This window comes from Aedes aegypti, chromosome 2 (assembly GCF_002204515.2).
Source record: "Aedes aegypti strain LVP_AGWG chromosome 2, AaegL5.0 Primary Assembly, whole genome shotgun sequence".
NCBI classification, from domain to species: domain Eukaryota; kingdom Metazoa; phylum Arthropoda; class Insecta; order Diptera; family Culicidae; genus Aedes; species Aedes aegypti.
Window position 1 is genome coordinate 12,902,915 of NC_035108.1, and position 23,775 is coordinate 12,926,689.

The 23,775-nt window shown below is 37.3% G+C and overlaps 1 protein-coding gene across 2 annotated transcripts in view; it reads right to left on the reverse strand.

The window, feature by feature from the left end:
• LOC5571216 overlaps positions 1–23,775 on the reverse strand; it is a 406,901-nt gene that overhangs the window by 173,038 nt on the left and 210,088 nt on the right. For both annotated transcript variants that reach the window (XM_021839914.1, XM_021839913.1), the window contains exon 3: positions 21,778–21,855. The gene's annotated coding sequence lies outside the window, so the exon portion shown is untranslated. The remainder of the gene's footprint in view (positions 1–21,777; positions 21,856–23,775) is intronic.

Here is a 23,775-nt window from a genome sequence, read left to right on the forward strand (position 1 = left end):
GATGATTTTTTCAGATAATTCTACTAGAACTCTACTAGAAATCCTTCTGGAATTCCTTCGAAAATTACCCTGTCTTCCAGAAATCATCTGCAATGTTTTCGGAAATCATTTTGGAATAATTTCAGATATATTCCGAGGATTCTTCCAAAAATGTTTTCGAAATTCTTCAAGAAATGCCACTGAGATTTTTACGTAAATATCTTTGAAATACTTCTGGAACTCTTCTAAAAATCTTGTTGGCATTCTTTCGGATATATTTGGAGGAATCTTTAAAAAAAAAGACAATTTACACCGTCTTCAGCCAAAGACTGAACATTCACGAACATTAGGCAACGGACAACACGAAACACCCAGTGGCCCAGTGATGAATTTTTCGTTTGACGAAAAGTTTCCACCGACTGGAGCGGGAATCGAAACCCACACCTCGTGACACAATACGCCTAGACGACTGACGCCGCTAACCGCAAGGCCACGAAGCCCGCTAAAACCTTCTGGGATTCTTTCGGAAATCTTTCGGAGGATCCTCAAAATTCTACGTACCGTAATTCGGAGTGTAGTTGATCAGTGGGGAGAAGTTGATCATTCACGTACCAACATGTAAAAACTGTCAAGAGAGCTATGATTCAATTCCAATTTGCACAATTTCTTCGATGTCGCATTACCTGATAGCTGCTCTTGATGTTCCTAAAGTCGGTTTGACATTTAAGACAATTATACCATGGAAAAACAGATTTTTTAGAAAATGTTTGATGAACTGTTGAAGGGTTCTTCGCCAAACAATCGATTATTGCCAAGGCTATATAAAGAGAACATTCAAAAAATCAGTTTCATATGTTCCAGATATGTTCCGGTTTTAAATTTGCATCGTAAATAAAAATTCAATTTCTGAGGAAAATATGTATTTTTTGTGAGTGAGTTGCTAATTTCAAAGAAAATTGCATACCCTCAGGCGCTTATTGTGGTATAATCTGTTATTCGCATCTTTCAAATCTAAAATTGACAAATATATCAACAAGTTGTAAGATTTTTGATAATTAATTCAGATTCAGTGACCCCAAATTAAGTTAATAGCATATCTCTTTATTTTAGAAAACCTATAACAATTATTGATCAACTTCACCCCGGAATCAAAAACTTCACTTTTTGATTTCTAAAAAATGTTTTTGTTATCACGATAACATTTCGTCAAAATTTCGTTTGTATAATTCGATAAACATTCAACCAGTACAGGTTTCAAAAATATTTGGATGAAAATACATGCATCCTACTTGGATTTACAGAACAAAATCGTTCAAAAGTGAACAACTTCACCCCATTTTACGGTACAAGATTTTTAGAGGATTCTTGCAGAAATCATTCCCGAAATAATTCTAGGTTCCTAAGATTCTATGAGTATCCTGAGTATTTCAAGACAACTCTCTGTGATTATTCTTTCAAGTACCTCCCTCGGATTCTTTTGGATATTCTTTTGAAATACCCCTAGATTTCTTTCGGAAATCTTTTTGGAAGGCTTCAAAATATTCAAAATATCTTTCAAAGATTCTTCCAGACAATTTTTCCGTAAATTATTCAAGAAAACTTGCTGGGAGTCTTCTGTTAAACCTTCTGAGATTTATACAGAAATACGACTGGATTTTTTCCGGATATAATTCAAAAATTCGAGTGTAAGTTTTCTTGAGATTGGAAAAAAAACTCATTCTGAAAATTATTCTGGAAAATTATAGAAGGATTTCCGAAAGAATCCAAAGTCGATTGGCGAAAAAATCACGGAGAAACTACTGTAAGATTTTCAGGGGGATTTCTAAGGAATAGAAAAAAAAAAGGATTTTTAAAAGAAAACCAAATGGAATTGAATGTATTTTACAGTGATATCCAAAATAATCCCAGATGTTATTTCACAAGAGTCCTTGAAAGATTTTCAGGAAATTCACAGACATCCAGAAGAATTTATGAATACTTTACAGAATCATTTTAGAGTGATTTCCAGATGAACTACAGAAAGATTTAAGAAAGAATTTCTGGAATGTTTCCGAAAAAAATCTCATTGGTAATTTTTAAGAGTCTCAGAGAGCTGTCCGGTAATTTTCCTAATGGAGTTTTATTTGTATTCAAGAGGGATTTTCAGGAGACTCAAACAAGTATTCTAGAAAATTTTAAGAAAATAACTGATAATTCACGAAAAAAATCAAGAAAACTTCTCGATGAAATTCCAGAAGAACCACAGAGAGTTTGTTCCAGAACTTCAAAGGTTTTTTTTTCAAAAAAATCTCAAGAACCACAGAGGAATTTCTGGAAAATTTCCGAACAGATATTCGAAATCATCCCAGGAAGATTTCTAGAAACAATTAGACAGGGTTTTCGTTAAAATTGAAGAAGGATTTCTTGAAGAATTCCAGGAGGATTTCCAAACAATTTCAAAGGAATTTTGGCATTAATTACAGAGGAATTTCCTGAAAAATCTCGGAGGGATGTCCATAAATAAGATTTTCAAATAAATCCCCGAGAGATATCTGGAGGTTTTTCAACAGGATTATGATAGAATCCCAGAAGAATTTCAGGAAAACTCCAGGACTTTGGGCAGTGGCAGTGGACGAATAGATTATTGTTTTATTAAAGTCTCAGGCGGATTTCCGAAAGTAGACCAGATGAATCGGAATAATCCAAGACATGTTTCTTACAAGAATTACAGAGTGATATTCGAAGAAGTTCCAAGGAGATTCATGGAAGAACTAGTGAAGGATTTCTGGGAATCTATCAGAGGGATTAATATCCAAATATCCAAATGAATCCCATATTTTTAAATGGATTCCATTCTTCTGAAAAAACAATCATAGAAACATTTTTGGCAGATTTTCGGGGAAATTTGAAGGAAGAATCCGGGATGATCAAAGAGGAAATTCCAGTGAGCTATCAGAGAGATAACTACATGCATACAATAATTTCAGAAGGATTTCCGAAAGAGTCTCAGTGAATTTTCAGGAAGTTCGTGGAAGTCCCCAAGCATGGCCATTAATATATTAACATATAAGTTACATATAACATATATACTGCCTACATGAAATGTAGATTAATGATGAGCAATGCTCAATACATACTTACAAATTGCGGCAAACTGCGTGATTTGTACGCCCTCCAGTTTGGAGGCGGATCGACGGAATCAGAGTGAATTAGAAAAAAATTTCGGAGAACGAATAGAAAATAGTTCATACTTATTTAGAATAAAGAATACGTAGAATAAATCAGACCGATTTACCATTGTTGCGCACTTCTTAATTATATTTTTTATTTATAATATTTTGGCAATATTTTTTCACGCAACGTGTGATAGTAGTACCATGCCCACACAGTTACGGATCACCCACAGTGACGGATCACTTTGGCGTTCAACATCGGATAACTCGCTCAAAACATAAACGTTGACGTAAAACATATTTTTCCCATGTTATACTATTTGTCTTCTACCATTTGTAATGTTAAGCACAACATTTAACCGCTAAATAACGGTGTTTTTGACAAATGTTTAGTGGGTACCACACAGCTATCATTATATGGTCGTTTTCTGTGAGATGTGCCGTCAGCATTCATAAGCTCCGACAGGTGGTAAAATTCAAATGTAATAGCATGTTTTATGCTCGTTCGCTTCGATTTAGTATGAATTCATCTTTGGAAAACATTTTACTTGAATTTTTATTCAAAATACCGAATATTAGCACTTCTAACTAGTGATCCATAATATGGACCAGGAAATGATTGTTTACCACGGTTATGGATCACTTCCAAAGAATGTAGATTTCTGCTATTTTATGGATTCGACATTTTTAGACAACAGCACTAAAGATAAAACTAATAAAACATCAAGGTTTGTAAATTTCATATTTTAGCAGACAAAAATGGGTGGAAAACTTGGTGTGGAGCGGAAACAGTTCATGTCTTAGTTACTACAATGCAGTATCACAATAAAAGGGCATTTTACCCTTGTTTCCAGCACTAACACTGCTATTTTTTGCAGTAATATATTACACATTGTTAACTTTCGCCATACCATGCAATACAGATGCATTGAGTTGAAAATCTCTTGATTTTTCGCACTGATCCAAAATATGTCACAATTTGATCCATAGTATGAAAATTGATCGATAATATGTTTTTCAGGAATTGACACAATTTTTAATTTTTATGCAATCCTATGTAAATATTACACTCAAAACAGTTTACTTACCGAAGTTCCAATTTGAAACTATTCGATTCGTGCTTTTAAATTACAATTTTACGTTTTCCATGTCGTTTTATTGAATTTTATAGGTTGGACTCCACACTATTTGATCCATAACAGTGGGGTCATGTTGCTTCGCGTCGAAAAATGGGTTTTTGACCAACTTCGTCGTGTCGCGACTCGCTTCACTATAGTGCACATCAGTGTCCTCCGTGGTGTGCATCCCTTTTCAACGCGAAGCAGTATATGTAGAACGACAGTAATCATCGATTGGTTTTACCCTACAGATGTGTTTTTAATCACAATTGTTATTTCTTTCCGTGTACGCGCTCGAGAAATGAATGGTGCAACAACCGCGCTACATTTGATGAATCCTATGCAACAACGGCACGATCCATCAAATTCACTCATCTAAGCCATTTTGGTGAATATAACAACACAGCTTATGACAAGCAGTTTAGCAAAGGGTCGTCTGTTAATTACGTAAAAGTTTATGGAGTGATGGGAGGGAGGCCTGAGCTTCCTTACGCGTTTTACAATTTAATTTTCATACAGTTTCCAACCAAGGGAGAGGGATTAAAAACACCAATATTGGTCATACGTAATCAATGAACAGCCGCCTACAGAAATAAACTGGTGATTACAGATTCAATGAAGATTTTTTCTGATAATATCGTTCTGGGCAGCACCGTGGGTACAGGTACCTTTCCAGTGACGACAGACGACGACGGCATCAACATCAGCAGTAGGTATACCGTCATCAGGCCATCAACCACCTATCCACCGCATCGTTTAGAAGGGGAAAAAACGATTTGTTCTGCTGCGGCAGGGAGGAAGTTTCTCACGTCACAGGCAGGTGATGCAATTTCGCCGCTCTCCGTGGGCCAAAGGTGTGAACAGCGCCACTAACGGGATCAATGAAAAATTAGATTGTAATCGCATTATTCCGTGAAAAATTGCCATGATAAGTCTGACCCAAATAGGGTGCGAAGTCGGAAAGTTTCCTTCCGCATTGGACGACGTCAAGGTGGGAGCGCAGAAAACCAGATCGATAACAGGTCAATTACTTCCCTATACATCTTGAGTCTTTTGAAAAGACTTTGTTCAGATATAGTGAATCAAGGGAGTTGTCGCTTTTCATGGTAATTAATTCGCTCTCTAATTGTTTGTTTAAACAAGGCAAAATTGAATTTTAATGACTACTTATATCAAGCCAAAAACAGAATATAAGATTTTTGCATTTCAAGTGCGTATATTTCTGCTCTTCTTGGCATTAACGTCCCCACTGGGACAGAGCCGGCTACTCAGCGTAGTGTTCAATGAGCACTTCCACAGTTATTGACTGAGAGCTTTTTTTGCCTAAGTTGCCATTTTCGTATATCGTGTGGCTGGTACGATGGTACTCTATGCCCAGGGAAGTCATGGAAATTTCCATTATGAAAAAATCCTGGACCGACCGAGAATCGAACCCAGACACCTTCAGCATGGCTTTGCTTTGTAACCGCGGACTCTAACCACACGGCTAAGTAAGGCCCCTATATATTTTATACACATAATTGTATTTATAATTGAAACTGTGACAAAGTGACCGATTGTAACTGTTTACAAATAAGCATATATAACCAAAATTTTGAACACTCGACACGCAGAACAAATGACCATTTTTACTTGAAAAAGCCAAAATCAATTGCCGAAACGTCGGGTAAATTAAAATATTTCGCTTTCATATCAAATCTGATATAACCTAAAATCAAGAGTTTACGTTACAGCTTCCAGCCGCAACTCTCAATACATTTTGGGACGTTTGGAAGGACTTGTTGGGAAGAAAGATATATGTAGCACAAATCTACAGTGAATCAAAGGTAATTAATCGCTTCTTGATTGCCCGTACAATTAAGGAAATATTGAATTTCAATAGGGCAACTGATATCGAGTCAAAAACAGAAGACAAACTTCCAGTCTCGTCGTTGTCGTCTAAGCATTGTTCGCTCTGATATGGAGATGTCTGCTTTTTCTCTTCAATTACTCGTTCCCAGAAACATCGTCTAGTAAAATTCCGAGTGATCGAATGATGTTCCATCGAGAAGCATTTCCATCAAGCCACTGACTGACAGTTTTTGTTTGCCTAATGTGAACTGAAGAGCTCACAAAAAAAATCGCTTTCCATACGAGCCACTCGTGAAATTGCCGTGACACAACATTGGCAATCTCCTATCACTACGAGTGCCTCTTGGGGTAAACAGCTTTCGCAAAGAGCAAACTTCAATCGGGCCAATTTGCGACGGTTATCAGCAAAATTGAAACCTCAAAACGTTGATTGACCGTATCCTGCCGCTATGTGTATATTTTTCCGGAGCAGCGCTCTCGACAATTAATCATGCTCTGTTCAGTGGCCATCAATTTCACCATCTACAAATACAATGTTTGTAGGGTGGACGGATGGGTGGCCCGAGTGGGGTTCACAGGTGCTACATGTCCATGTGTGTACTCTCACCCAGCTGCGGATTTGGTCCGAACGTATAAGCCTAAACTCTGTGACGAACAAGCTTGAAAAATGGCACGTTTGGTTGATTTCCATGAAATCGAATACGCTAATGTGAGGAAGAGGGAATCGTGCCTCCCGTGGTAGGTCCGCTTTGTGGTGCTCTAAGGATTTGGGAGCCGAAAAATAAAGTGTAATTTATTCGTACAGGATTGAGATTTATAACGTTTGAGATAAAATGGCATGATGTTCCAGGAATATTGAATTTGTTCAGCAATTAAACGCAATATATAGCATTAAGTGTTTGTTCTTATCTGCAGCAATATACTGACAAATTCAAAATGATCGGAAAAACAATTATAAATATTTTTACTTTAACCGAGAGCTCAAACGCAAAGAGGTGTAAGTGACAATTATATCAGTTGTGAATTAAGTACACTAAATAATTTTATTATTTCCGAACTCTTCATAGGTATTTTTAGGTGATTTTTTCCGTAAAAAACAATCGTAGAAGATTGGGTTGTTATATTAGCTCCCATATAACTATATAGGTACATAATATGATATGATTCACTGGCTTGTCACTGCGAAGTATGTATTATATACTTCGAAGTGACAAGACAGTACATCGGTGGACACCGAAACCTCTAGAGCAGTGTTTCCCAAACTTTTTTGACTTTCGCCCCCTTGAGACCAATATTTTTTGGAATCGCCCCCCTGATATGAAAGTTAAACATTTGTATTGAGCGTTAAACTTACGTTGAAGTATTGATCAATATTTCATCATAAGTATACCGAAAATTGATCAAATTTAAATGATCAATCATAATGCTTCAATAAAAATACCCTAAAATTAGTGTCTTCTACTTGTCTATCCTAAACTTAAACTAAAGAGTCATGCAATATCTATCATATGCATCAACTGTTTTTGTGTCAACGAATCTATTATCATGGCTTATGTGCGATCATCAAAAAAGTTTCGGCTCACTTAATGCTTTCTTGTCTTCGTTTTAGTGTTATATTGTTGAAATACATTTACGAAATTTTGAGTGATACATTTTAAGCTGTTCTGTAAATAGTCCAACTTATATTCAAAACATAAAAAAAAATCAGTAATCCCAGACTTTTCATCTCTTTATTCACTGGAATACAACGTCCAATTTTAAGATTTTTATTTGCAAGCTTTGATACATGCAATTTTATGTCGCATAGGCCTATTTTTAAGTAAGGTGATTTACGTATATGATATTCAGTGATTTTATCATTGGAACCCGATTTTTGTCCACCAAAATCACATAAATTTGTTTATGATATGATTTGTACTATAAAACTGATTAGTATGCGTGTTAACAAAATATCAAAATTACAGTCGACTCTTTACATCTCGATGTTCTACATCTCGATATCTCTCCCTATGTCGATGATTTCATAAGTCCCTTCAGTCTGCATACATTTTCACTCTCCATATCTCGATATCTCCATATCTCGATATGTTTCTGTTGATTTTTCGTTCTCAATTTTCTCTCCGTATGTCGATATGACCAATATCGAAGGTTACTAGACCAAAGTTTTGGGATTCAAAACAAATTTGGAGCGCAAAATGACGTTTGTTTGTGTATTACTTTCTTGGCAACGGAGTGTTTTTCAATCTAGTATTCATCAAAAATGTGTTCTTTGTCTCGATCTCTCCCTATCTCGATAGTCCCTTCGATATCGAGATGTGGAGAGGCGACTGTAGTATTTTGACAAATTAAGCTGCCTCATTCTAAAAATCCCCTAACAAAGTTGATGACTTTTACTTTACTTTGGACTTGGAAATAAATTTCAAACATCACCATAAGATCTTACATATTTTCTGCTTTCAAAATGCATGCAATATTATTTTTGGTAAAAAATATTCAGGTCTCAATGACAATCGTCAAACTTGTCAATCATAATTTAAAAACTAGCGCGTTTAGAGGTAAACAACTGAAGAAATAGTTAGGTGTCAAGTAAATTCTTACTCAGATGTATATGCTATCATTAAAATATTACTGTCTCTTACAAACTATTATTTATCAATGAATCTATTTTTGTTTTTCAATTGCTCGCACTTTCGCCCCCTTTCTAGCATTTTCGCCCCCCAAATTCAGTTTTACAAATTTTCGCCCCCTTGGACCTGAAAATCGCCCCCAGGGGGGCGAATTCGCCCACTTTGGGAATCACTGCTCTAGAGTCTGGAGTATAGAGTCGCTTTGGTAATTGATATATTGATTTTAGATATGTATGATAATTAGCTTATTAAGGTGTGGCCCACTTAGAATTGGAACAAACATCTTTGGTTCTTACAACGACTCTAGTGATCCAATTTAGAAGCTGAACCGTCTATGTTCGCTCTATAGCAATAATAATCACACTTTTTTTTTCAGCTAAATTCGTACTCACTTCTGAGAAATTCAACATGGAAGAAGAGAGAAGGGAAACAATTGCACAAACGTTTAAGACCGCGATTTGGCCAAAACCGAACTTTTCGCCGTACAGTACCGTGCAATGGATTCGACTTCGGATATTGAAGCCTCCGATCATACCATGTCTGCAGACAACCAAATATGGAACAAAATTAGAGAAATGTGTCCAAATTCCGTACCATGAAGTTGATTGATCAAATGTTGACGGAATTTGATGATTTTTTCTTGATAGGTGATACCCACCTAATTGACCCCAACTTGCCAAAAATATGGATGAAAATAGTGTGCGCAAATTAATTAACCGTGTTCCGGGAAAAGTCCAACAATTTCTTATAAAAGGGGATTATTTGTTTTTATTAGTTTTCCTTTGAAGCTTACAAGCAATGCAACATTTGAGTTAAAACAGAATTCATTTTTGTTGAATTATATCCAAATTAATCCAATTTGTGTATGTTCCAATTCTAAATGGGCCACACCTTAGCTTCTAAAATGCCTTTTTATCCAAACTGCTTGGTAACTTGGGATATGTGACTCTTTAATCCTTTGTTCTCATTTATGGAGAGATCCATTTTAGGATTTTACATGGTTGTCAGCTCAGGGTATGGAAGGAACTTGGGACTCTAAACAGAAGTCAGTTCTGAATTCTGGAAGACATCTGATTCAGAACTCTTAAAAGTATTCGGTATATGATCTCGCAGAGAATATACTATATATAGGGTCTGGCTTTAAAATGTCATCTTATTGATCCAAAAATAATAAAATTTCAATAATCAATCAATCACATCAGTTTCAAAAATAAAAAATGATGGAAATCAAAATACGTCCCGCTAGACCATGACTGATGGTAACACTAATCTGGTTCAGCTTTATTTGTTCGAAATATGCGATATGGAGTTCTTGAAGGACTCTGGCATAAAGTATAGTGAAGAATCCGATTAAAATTTGTATAAAGCAATCTTTTCCAGATTGAATTACTTAGGTAAAAAAATCGCTAACTAAAGAATTCAATTTATATTAGAAGGAATGCGAATCAGGATTCTTATTAAAAATTTAGGGCTCTGTGATTCATTCGACTGAGTGTGCTGGACAGTATCTCAGTCAGGGATCATTGAAATAATATTGTTTTGGATTCTGGAGGGCATCAATGCAAATGCGAATTTTTGAAAAAAATCGATTCAAAATAAAAGAGGATTCTTATACAAACTCGTCATAATCCATGGTTATACATGTTTCGTATGGAATGTAGACAAAAATGACGATTTTTGTCATACGAATTGATTAGAAGATAGCTCCGCATGTGATAAACCTTGTTATAATCAATCCCCTCATGATGGTAAATTAAATGCGTTGAAAGTTAAATGATAGGAAATAAAGAAATTTGGATTACACGTAGAACTACATGCGATGTTTATTCGGTGGCCGTCTTGCTCTATATGAGAAGCACATGTACGATTACAAGCACGCTTAATGATGAGAAATACGCTATTTTGGATTATATTTAAGAAGCTCCAAGACTAACACTTTTTGAAGTAATTTTGATTTCAATTGGCACAGTGCTTATGGAAAGATGAGAAACTAACATCATTAGGCTAAACTGGTGGATTTGATAAGCTTTGAACAAAGTTAGAGAACAACTTGCTTACAGTGGCACATTTGCCCCAAATTTCGCTAAATGTAGGATTTCCTACAGAATACTGTTTTGGATTTGTAAAAATATAATGGTTTAGGGTTCCAAGAGTATTTGGATCAATGTTCAGGAGAAAAAATAGATCTGGAGTCTAGAAGGAATGTGTTCTGAAAATCTGAAAGTATTTCAAGATTTCGAAAGCTACCTGTCACATGATTCCAGTTTTCAGAATCTAAGCAAAGGATCAAATATTATTCAAAATCTTGATTGAACATTTCGGAAGGATTTTGATTTAAAATACTGAAAATCATCAGTTGCGAAGGAAAACATGTTTTAAAAATTATTCGTTTCAGCACTGCAGTCTTAGAATTCGTAACAATATTTTTTTTTTCGAACATTCGTCTTCAGATAAAGTCTTGTTCCGGACTGTTTAGTATTTCGTTTAAATGGAGTTCTCTCCAGAAGAAGTATACATTTTCTTTTTCTCATTTGGAATCATCGTTTGAATTTCTCCCAAAGCTCACATCAACCAACCTCACTCTCTCTCTAATAATATATTAGGGATTAGATATATAGATTGGATAGGAGCAATTTGATTCAGCATTCTAGAAAGAGTCCGATTCAGGATCTTCGAAATGGGTCACAAATTTCTTCTGAAAATCTTGATTTTGGTAGTTTTTTGAAAAATCTTTTTGCTATATAAAAGATCTTTCAAGGAGACTCTCAAAATGAAAAAAATCTCCAGATCTCAGTTTTTGTTTGATATTTAAAATTTAAATGTACCAGGAATCTTCATTTAAAACTATGTAAAGGTGTTTTATTTGTATGCACAACGGTTTTCGCTAAAAATCTTATGTGAAACACAGTCTTACAAAAATTACATTTTTGCGTGTCTCAAAAACCAAATTATGTGTCTCTAGTGGATTTGGGGCTGCTGAATCTGATGCCGTTTTCAGAAATGTCCCTGCACGTCACAATTTTTAGCTACAGGTCGCCAAATTCGTATAAAACCCTATTTTAAGTGATGTTTACATGAAATTTAAAGAATGATTTATCAAACTTTTTTATGATCCAATCCAGCAAGCAGGCAAAATAGGACTTCAACTTTCATTTTAGACGCAATTTGGTTGAAATTGGATGATAAATTATAGATTAAATCCATTTTTTTAAACATCCTTGCAGTCTCCATACAAAATTATTTGTTTCTCTTATATGGCAAAATGCAATACTTTCCTAAAACACCAAACAATACTTTTGAGCAATGACTGTATTATAAACATTGATAATAACTATTGTTATACACATTATGTTTGTATTCTGTGACAAATTAAGGAAATAAATTGCCTTACAAGCTGGAAAACTTGCATACAAGTTTGCTGAAATAGTCAAATTGTGCATTTTCAACAGCCAATATCTGAAAAACTAGACGTGCTGTGATATTTTTGAAAACAACAATGGATTCAGCAACCTTTAATTAAGTAAATGCGGTATTTTGATGCTTGAGACGTGTTCCGCAGTGAAATCGGTCTAAGGACATAAAAGAAGTGTGGCACGAATATCAATCAAGAATCCGCCAAGTAAACTACGGTTCAAGAATCGAGAAACAAATAGGTCGTTAAACAAAAGGTCGAAAGGACAAAATAAGGTGAAAGGAAATCCTTAGAAGTCTTTCAAGGCATCCAGCGTGATTCTCATTACGAATTCAACATTAGTAAATTCTATAATCAACTCACCGATCTCCAAGCAGAATTCCAGCAGATAAGGTGCAGTATTAGACAATTGCCTATGAGTTTCCGAAAGTTATGGCACCCGGGTGTCCATTATGCCCCTAATTCCCATACGTTTCGTCATTGTTAAGTTTTTTGTTATAACCATTTATGACCGTTCATTTTATTTTATTTTTTCTATCATTATTAACGAGATTTTTAGCCCTGGGCTAGTTCATCTCGGGACCAACGGCTTTAGTTCCCTTCCGAAAGAAGTCGTCACTGAAATTTTTAGTGACTTTTTCGGGAATGGGATTTGATCCCAGGTTCTCGGCGGGAGAGGCTTGTGTTCTAACCACTACACCAGGTCCGTCCACCCGTTCATTTTATGAAGTTTACTCCTTGTGCACGCTATATCTTTTCAATTTATCAATATAAGCGTTATCGGTTTCCTATACATCGTTCGACTAATATTGTATGATGTTGTGATAATAAAAAAATAAACAAAATAATTGAATTTCATACTGATAAGAAACCACGTTTAGAACGGCCGATCTTTGAAGGTTGTCCAAATCAATAATTATTAAAAGCTGGTTGAAAAAATCGATTATCTACATTGTCGATTATCCATGGTTGCTACAGCCAAGAATCTCAATAAGAGTCTCAATATCTCGCTCCATACAACCAGAAGTCGCATAACAGATTACGGGAGCTATTCTCACTAACACCAGGCCGTCATCAGCACACATCGTTAGAATTACAATTTTATGTCACTGGTCACTAGCATATGTCAATACTAAAGGGTCGTTGTTTTTGTTTTCTCTAATTGGTGGATCTCTCGTGCGCTAAAATCTTAGGTATTTCTTCCGCGATATGTCTCATATTTATCTTGAATGATGTGCAGCAGCATTAAAGTTCCAGTTATGATGCAGATTGAGATTGTTTAGGATTTTAAACATTATCGTGGCTGTTCGCATGATGTACAGTCCTTGTATTGGCAGGTAATCCAATTTAAATATTGCTTTAACACATATGTTTTGCTGAACTTGGATGTCTTTAAGGTATGTGTTGAAGGTTGTACCCCAAGTCGTTATACCATATTGATACCGACTATGGATAAAAGCGAAATATATTTTTAGTAGGACATGTTGTGGCACATATTTCGACAGCTTTCTTAGAATTCCACACAACGATGCGCAGTTATCAACAGTATTTCGAATATGGCAATCCTAACGTAGCTTGTTGTCAATGTAGATGCCCAAGTATTTATAATACGAAACTTCTTCAATCGTTACGCCATTTACTGTCAATGTTCGATGAGGTGCAGCGTGGTTCTCTCTAGCTCCAAAGACCATTAATTTCGTTTTGTGCAGATTTAATGATAGTATATTGTTCTCTAGATATGCCGTTACCAGACGCAAATCGTTTGACATGTCTGCAAATAGTTCTGTTACGGAGTTACTCTTATACATGATTGCGGTATCATCGACGAACAGTCTAGGGTGTCCTTTAATTTGGAGCTTTGCAATATCATTGATGTAGATAAGAAACAGCAGAGGTCCAAGATTGCTGCCCTGAGGCACTCCGGGTGCCTCCGGTACTCACTACTAATCCCGGAGACTCTTACTTTTTGTTGACGTTGCAGATAACTTCGCAACAGATCATTAGCAACGCCACGTATGCCATATGCGTCTAGTTTTTTTAGAAGAATCGAATGGTTAATCGTATCAAAGGCCTTTGAGAGATCTAAGAACACTACCCCAGCTGCCGATTTTTTATCCATACAATTCGCAATATCGTCGACTGACTCCAAAACAGCTACTTCTGTTTAAGATCCATGTCTGAATCCAAATTGTTTGGGATTGAGTAGAGCAGTACTATCCAAAAAGCTTTGGAGACGCGCAAACAGAAGCTTCTCGAATACTTTGTTGATAGCAGGAAGAACAGATATAGGCCGATTTTTAGGGTCACCACCTTTGAAAATAGGGTAAACGAGCGCCTTTTTCAAACAGTCGGGATAGATTCCAGAAGTAAGGCTATCGTTGAAGCTGGTGCATATAATTGGGGAGAGGACATCACTGTATTTCTTAAGCGCTGATACAGGGAATCCATCAACTCCAGTTGCTTTAGAGCTGTTTAACACTCGTATGATGTTGGATACTTCGGTTGGTGAGGCAGGTCACAGGAATATAGATTGACCGCAAGTGTCCATAGTATTGAATTTGTTAATATTACCGTCTGAATTAAGGCAGCTAGCAGTACTATCTCCAATAGATGAAAAGAAGTTGTTGAACGCTTCTCCAAGATCTTCGGGCTTAGTAATCTCAGTATCATCCACTATAAGCGTTTGTTGCTTAGTTGAATCAAGTTGATTTCCTAGCATATTGTTAATCCGGTTCCATAACTGCTTGGTATTGTTGGTCGAAAAAAGTTGTGGGTAGTATGCAGATTTGGCACGACGTTTAGCATCTGCCAATTTTTTATTTGCATGAGTTAACAGATCTTTAATGTGCCCATCTTGGCGATTTCTTTTCCACCTTTGAAAAAGGTTGATGGAGATTCTACCCAACTTCCAAATGTCTAGATTAAGCCAAGGGCATACATTCCTCTTGACTTTGACATTTACCGATACCTGCGTAGTAAACGATTGCTTCAGCTGCATAAAACGATCCGTAACTGCCAACAGTCGTTCGTTAGGTTGCAAGCATGAGAAGTCAGTGGCTTCCAGAAACATGCGGAAGTGCAGGTCTATTTGCTGGTGGTGTACGATAGACTTTGTATGTTTTCGACTGACTTTCATAGTTGCAGTTTCAAAATGAGTCAAAATATAACAATGATCACTAAGTTCGCAATCCATAGTGAAATTTGTTATTCGTACAGATACATCAGAAGGACAAACCACATGATCAAGCACGTTGTTACTTATTGGGCGAGTATTGTGAGTATTAGTTACAACCATGTTGTAAGAAGCCAATAGCTGCAAATATTTTTGACCTCCACGTGATTCTGTGTTATTTATGGCAAGATTCATTTCTCCGAAGATCAAACAAGGAGTATCCAGGTCTGCAGACGATATCACACGCTCAAGAATAGAGATAAATCTATCGGTTTCAAATCCAGGAGGACGGTAGATTCCATGAACCTTGATGCCAGTCTCCAAAATAACAATTTCAATATGATGCAATCCGTTATCCTCCATGTTGGATATCACTTCGAAGCTGATTCCATCTCTGATGAAGATAGCAAGCCCTCCAGATGAGCTGCTTCGAGAAGAAAAAGTACTCTTAAATCCAGGAATGTTATAGTACTTGCTTCTGTCACTTCTTATCCAGGTCTCCAATTATAAGGATATCAATGACAACGGGAAGATTTTGCAGAAAAAGGCAAAGAGAATCCAGCTTTTCCATTCGGTTGATTCCGCGAATGTTAATTTGCAACGTATTGAGGCCATTGAGAGTGCCAGGTGTAAAAATTGCATCCAAAGAATTAGTGCGATGATTTTTTGCAAGGTTGTTCGAATTCATTGTAGGAATATTTTTTATATGAAATTGTTAGTGTTATCAGCAGCTTCAATTTTGGGCACTCAAAATAAGTTTCCTCAGGTCATCACGTGATCGAACTTTAACCGGGTAGGAATCCTCATGAAACTTCACGAATATTACGCCATCACGCCCAGGCCAGACGTAACGGAATTTATGCAAAGGTTGTAGCGTTTTGAGCTCACGTAAGATTTCCATCGCGAGTGGGGAAAGATCGTCTCTGATGAAAATCTTATTGGTCCAACCATTGGGCCACCGAATTCCGGATATCATCGATGCAGTCAGGGGACCGAATTTTTGCTTCTTTTCTATTAGACGTTTCTTAGCATGCACGTCTTTGAATACGATTCTTATTGGACTGATCTCAGTTTTAGATGAAGGTAATCTAGTACACGAAACAATAGCATTGGCCTCATCGATACCAAGAGTATTGCATGTCATGGTAACAAGAGTTCTGGTATTCTCGTTTGGCACCCGAGGTATCCCTAACAGAATGGCGTTTGACGACAATTCTAATCTTCGCCGGAGGTCTAATGCAGTTTCCTGTTTTTCGACCGCATTCGAAACTGTATCTGTTTTTGACGAAATTAACGCTAAGTCTTTCCTCAAACAATCATTTTCATTTTTTAGCTTGCTAATTTCTGCCTTAAGCTTCAAAATCTGATCGCCGAAATCGTTAGTGTCATTGTATAGAGGAAGAATACAGTTTTTATTTGAAGCTATAAAAAAATTTCGGCATCTTAAAATTTGTAAGAAAAACTGATTTTTCATCATTGGCGCTCGTTCTGAGTTCTGAGATCATCATCAGAAAACTGAGAGTAAGCTTGGTTTCAAATACTAGGTGAGTAATAGTTTTATTCCTATGAAATGAATTATTTTCTAAATCATGTACTTCGGTTTTGACGTATATGGCGAGTGCAATCAATGCTAACATCTTGTTGTATAACGAAGAAACAATTTTCAATCGTTGGAGTTTTTTTTCTGGTCGAGTGAAGAATAAGAGTATTAATTTTAGCGAAAAAATCTGGCGGGCATCTTGGATTTGAATGCAATCTTGATTTAGCAATAAAATCTATGCACTCGCATTGTCCGCTTTTAGTTATATATAATATGCACGTATATCGCCTCCACTTTTGTACGCATAGGGCCTTTTCGTGATGTCTTATGCGTGAAACTTCACATATATAAGCATAACAAAAGGTGATTGCGTTATACGTAATTCTGGTTGTCTGGGGTAAAACATGTACCTAAAAATTTGCCAAAAGCTCACCTGAAACTCTTCAAATATCTTGTTGGTTACACCGAATATCAAACAAGGCATACTTGATAGATTTTTACTTTTTTATTAAATTCATGAAGATTCACAAAAGAAATAAATGAAAGGAAGTCTATTACGAATGTATCAGAACAGTGACCTGTTATAGGCATTGCATTTGATGATTCGTTTCAATGTCCGACGTTTCGTTGTATTTAACAGCTTTTTGAGGGATTCTAGAATTTAGTCTTCCCAAACGAACACCGAACACGTTGGTTTAGGCGGATTTTTATTCTTCTTGCATTTTGTTCTTGTGTGCAAACCGAAACGCTCGAACCTGAACCTAAACCTAAATCTAAACATGTGTAAAGTGAACATCGGTCCGAACCCCGGTTCATTTGTACCTCGATTGCAACCGCGGTCCAAATTTTGGTGCAAATCTTCGGTTGCATCCTAGGTTCAGTACGATGGCACAAAACTGACAGACAAAAACTGTTGAAACTCACGCTTATCAATTCCTACTTATCGTGTCTTTTTGTATGATATAATGAAAGCCTTGTTTTTTTCATACAGTTACCGCTAAATGAACTTTAAACCTTAAATCAATGATCTCAGTTGATCTGCTTAAATAAAACATTTATTTAAGCTTCGAGAGTCTCGCGATTTGTACCAAGAAGTTCCGTAGAAATTTATCCGCGTGGATTTCAACCGTTCTCTGTCTGTCAGCTTTGTGCCATTATTTGAACCTAAGTTTGAACAGAAGTTTAAACCGAAGCACATATGTACCGGTTTTGGCGTGATACACTGGTACAGAGACGCAACGCGTTTGCGGTTCAACACAAGTTGCAAGGTTCAAACCAAAGTTTAACATCGGTTCTGTTCATGGGAAGACTGAGAATCATGAACTGAATACGTATCAGTTGGTTAATGAATTTTACATATCTTACAGAAACAATAGCTTTTTCGTTTGGGGGTTCTAATTGCCGAGCGATAGTCATAACACATATAAACATTTGAACAAACTTCATAAAAATATCACAGAAAACATTATTCATTCATACTAGGTCCAAATATTCTAAATTGTTGTATTTACTTAGTTCAAAAAATGAGTCTAATAAAGTTTTCTTTTTTCGTTTTTTTACAGGGCAGCGAGAGCCGAAGAAAAGCGAATCCACAGCAGCACGAAGAAAGTGTGGTAGCTGACGCTCAAGAAAGCATGAACCGGAATGATATGCGGAGATTCTATGCATCGCTCTATGGTGCGCGGCACAATACTGTACCAGTGCCCGCCATGTGCAATGATCGAGAAGGGAATTTGCTGACCGAGAAAACGGTGGTGGCTGCCAGGTGGAAGAAGCACTTTTAGTAATTGTTGAACGGTGAAAATAGAAATGTAGCAAGGAACAGGATGAACATAGATGATGACGATCAAGCTGTGGACCCACCGACCATAGGAGAGGTTAAAATGGCTATCTGCGAGCTGAAGAACTGCAAGGCTGCTGGGAAGAACGAGATCCCGGTCGAGCTTCTCAAGCACTGAAGTGAGCAGCTTTACCAGTCGATCCACCGAGTACTGCTGAAGGTATGTGAAGACGAAGAATTGCCAACCGGTTGGTTGGATGGCCTCATCCGTCCTATCTACAAGAAAGGGCACATACTGGAGTGTGCCAATTACAGAGGAATTACCCTGCTGAATTCGGCGTATAAAATTCTGTCGCGCATCCTGTTTAACAGACTGAGACCGCTCGAGGAGTCCTTCGTCGGCGAATACCAAGCAGGTTTTCGTGAGGGCCATTCGACATCGGACCAGATGTTTACCTTGCGAATGATCCTAGACAAATTCCGGGAGTATAACTTGCAGACTCACCAACTGTATATTGATTTCAAGGCGGCATAAATGAGCTTTTTCAGATAATGTCTGGACATGGTTTTCCGGCGAACCTAACTAGGCTGGTACGTGCTACGCTAGATGGTTCGAAATCAAGTGTTTGGATCGCAGACGAGGTATCAACCTCGTTCGTGACGTTAAACAGGTTTAAGCAAGAAGACGCACTTTCGAATTTACTGTTCAACATTGCACTCGAGGGTGCTATTAGGAGATCTGGCGTGCAGAGAAATGGCACTATTATTACAAGGTCGCACATGCTCCTTGGCTTTGCGGACGGTATCGACCTAATTGGAGTACAAGAGGCCTTCGTGCCTCTTAAGAGGGAGACAGCGAGGATAGGCCTGACCATTAATTCTACCAAAACGAAGTACATGGTTGCAGGAAGAGTAAGAGTCAGAAATGGTGGTGTAGATGCTGAGGTAGTGTTTGATGGGGATGTGTTTGACGTTATTGAAGAATTTGTTTACCTTGGAACACTTGTGAAATGTGACAATGACGTTTCCCGCGAAGTGCAAAGAATATTATCAAGCGTGTAAAATACGGCAGACTTCAGTGGGCTGGTCACTTAGTGCGAATTTAGGAAGAAAGAATTGCGAAAATAATATTCAGCAGGGAACCAGGTAGAGGTCGGCGGCTTCGGGGAAGACCACGAATACGCTGGCTGTATGCAGTGGAACAGGACCTGGCGACCCTAAACGTTCGGGGCAACTGGAGAAGTTTCGCCCAAGACCGACGAAGATGGAGCTCTACAATACGCCCGGTAATGGCGTGACGCTACACTTTAGCCATCAAGGTATCAAGGTAGGTTTTCTTGTTTTTCTTGATCTTGTAAATCAACTTGTCCAACTGACGTTTCGTTCTTGGTTTACTCTTCAATATTGTATGCAAGTTAACCGGCTTGTTTTTTGTTCTCAAACTTTTTCGAGCAAATGGCGTTCATTTCTCTGTGTCGTTGTATTCTCTTCTTTGGTTTTAGGTTATGTGTAAGACACCAGCATAGTGTGAAGATAAACAGTCAACATCTGATCATTTGTTTACCCAACGCTAATAACAGGTCACTGCCAGTTCCCTCAGTCGATAGCTTTTCCTTCGAATGTATCAGATCTTCATAAAAGACAAACCTAGAATTCACATTTTCTGGTGTAAAATGTAGTAACGCATGTCTCTCGAATCATTTGAAATTTGAAAAACTACTACTCTAACTCATCAAGAATTTTTACAATATTCCAATAACTTCTTTGTAGAAATATCTTGAAAATTTCGACAGGTAGCCCAAAAGAAATGCTGAAAAGAAAAAAAAAATCGATGATACATTCACCAATATTGTTTCACAAGATTTTTTGTAAATGCTCGGGCCATTTCGGTACCATGAAGTTGTCGTTGTGCTAGAATCTGTTATGAAATATCGGAAATCAAGAATTCTGACTAGTGAAGTTCTATTCTATTTATTCTATTCCTTGCAATTTTGACTGTACTAGTCAATCATAGGGTAGTGGCTTTTAACTGTAGGTCATCAATATTCATGGTCATATTCATGATTATTGACAATAATTTGAAAATGTTTTGAGAGTATATCAAAAACCCTAGCTCCATCTAGTTCCTTTTTTCCAATAATCCTGATTGATCATGGAGTACTTACCAAGAAATTCATGTTGCATCAATTGTTCGTGTTGACCGTGCTGCACAATCACTATATCAACATTAGTTTTTGTTCGTCATATATTGGTGCTTGCTAAAAACAAAGGTAACACTCTTCATGGTTGGTCAGCTCTCCATGAGACCCCATATTTGTTGGGGGGACACCATCCGCTATTGATTGATGGGTCCATTACCATCGCAAATGAGCCCATAAAATGTTTTAACTGCCCGAAAACAGCCATAGGTAATGGTTTTGGCTTCTTGCATTTTTGAATGATGGCACGGAACGGCCCCTTTGAAATATCGGAAAAGCAATTAAATGCCAAATGAAACGAATATCCGCAATAAATATTTCGCTTCACCAGGACCAACCACAATCCAGAGCAACTTGGGTAAACAGCATAAATGTATACTTTCTCCTCGCAAAATGTTTATCGAGTGGGGAGCACATCTCGGTCGGCTTCTCCGCTCAATATCACAACAGTTTCAAGTTTTAATTAGTTTCAGTTTAACTGTTTTGCATATTTTATTGGATGGGTTTTATTTCGGATTTGGGAATTTTATGCTTCACCTACAGTATGACCCATAAAATAAAAATGCAAAATCATGATTTCGAGCAAATGCTACCAAGACCACGGTTTGTAACACTTGTTGAACAAAACCATCAAATTTGTATGCTATAGTAAATTATTAGGGTCAGTAAAAAGTCATATAAAAAATTGTTCTACATATACATATTGCATAAGGTTATGTAAGAATAAACTTTAGTAATGAGAAAAATCCAAGTTTGTACAACATTCGTATTATTTATGGGCCATACTGTACAATATCTCGATACGTTTGCTACTGTTGTTGGCAAAGCATTATGGACGACTTCCGTCGTCTCCAAACAATCATAAAACAAGCATCCGTCAAAGTTACAATAATTTTCCACCATCCTAGTTGGCTGGGAACGAGCAGAGGGAACCAATCGATTTCATACCTTTTCTGGGACGATAAGTGTCGACTTGACCTTCAATCCTACGAAAAATTCGTCTAACGAAACTGAATCCGGTCCAATCTGTAAGTAAAAGTGAAGAAAGAGAAGTGGACGTAATCAGAGAACGGTTGTTAAATTCAATTTATCTTATTATTCCTGTTGGGACCGATTGAAGGAAAGCAAAAGTGACCGTTGGCACTTTTTTTTTTGTTAGCAGGCAAAGGGGCAGGGCCAAGTCGAAGCTGTCCGCTGGATAAATTGTCTCGTCTGCACAGAAAAAAATATTTAATTTTCAATGTGATGTAAACTGAGATCTACTGTAAAAATAAATCAAATTCGTGTGTTATTACAGCATCATGTAAATTTAAACGAATATGCATTCAATTTTCAACTAAAAATGGTTGAAAATTACATGATCGTGTAAATTTAAAGTGAATTCAATTCAAAAATAATGGATTGGTCGTTGAAATTTACGTTTATTTTGATGCTCCAAATATGTGCATGAAAATAAACGTAAATTTACAACATATTTTTAGCTGTGTGGCACTGGTGATTTTTCCGCTCAATGATGGGACTAAACGAGCGGAGACTGAAATTGGTGAAAGCTAATAAAATTGATTTGCCCCAAACATCGTCGCCTACTTGTGTCCATCGAAGAAGGCGCCATCCTCTAGAGAGGGAGCAGTGCTAAAAACAACAACGCAAATTGGAGACGAAGGAAGCCCCACGAAGTTTTAGTTTCCCGGTCTCAAGCAAAGCACAGTGGTAAAAACGCAAAAAAACACGATTATCAGCTTCATCATTTTTGGAAAATATGTTGCATATTTTAAGGGGCAACTCTTGACTTTAAGCCGTTGTTGATTAAGCGAATCAGTGAGATTTTTTTTATTTTTCAGTTTGTCGATAAAAGAAATTGACTCAGTTACGGACAAAAATACGCGACAAAAACATAAGACCGCTACTGAAGAAATAGTGTGCTTTATTGTGATTTATTGTAGAATATTCTTAATTTATTTATTATTTTTTGAAAGTAGCCCGGATAGCTGTAGCGGTAAATAGGCAGCTATTCAGCAATACCAAGCTGAAGGTCGTGAGTTCGAATCCCTCCGGTCGAGGATCTTTTTGGGCTTGGAAATTTTCTCGACTTTCCTGGGCATAGCGTATCTTCGTGCCTGCCACATAATATAAACATGCAAAAATGGGCATTCAGCAAAGAAAGCTCTCAGTTAACAGCTGTGAAAGTGCTCTTAATAACACTAAGCTGAGAAGCAAGCTTGTCCCAGTTGGGACGTATCGTAAGAAATAAGAAGAAGAAAAAGTATATCAATATGACACTAAAAAGATGCTGATCGTGTTTTTGTTTGCGTTTAAAACCACTGTGCAAAGCGGAGAAATGCTGACTGTCATTGCTAATTTTGCGGCCTATTCGAGCAATTTGCAACTTGAACAGCGACATTTGCGACGTCGTCGACAGTTGAACGAAGGAAGGCAGAAAAAAAACTAGCCTCCGAAGGGGGTTCAACTCGAGTGATTACCATGGGGATTGGGTAAAGAAGACGAAGGAAATTACGCATTACCATTCTTTCTGTGGCTCGTCGGTAGTGACTCGTCGCACTGAATCAAACGAGGAGGCTTGATTTGCATTGTGGCCGTTGAAGAAGCGGGACAAACAAGGAAATTTTTCACGGTGTCTTCTGAAATCGGAATGGCGCACTCGCAAATTATGCGGGTTTGCTTGTGTCAATTCGACTTACCGTTTCCGCCAGAGGACCAACGACGAATGAACGTCGTCCAGAGAGAACTCCGCGTGGCCAATTCGATGGAATCGGTGTTGGCGAACAGTGCTTTTGGCGGCTGACTCCGGGAGAAAATCTACATACACTGCATATTTATGCTAAACAAAACAAATATTTGCATATTTCGCTCGTGTGGTGTTTCCTCCTGCATGACTTACCGCAAAAACTAGACAGATGAGACCTTTCTTCTATCGATTGTATGCTT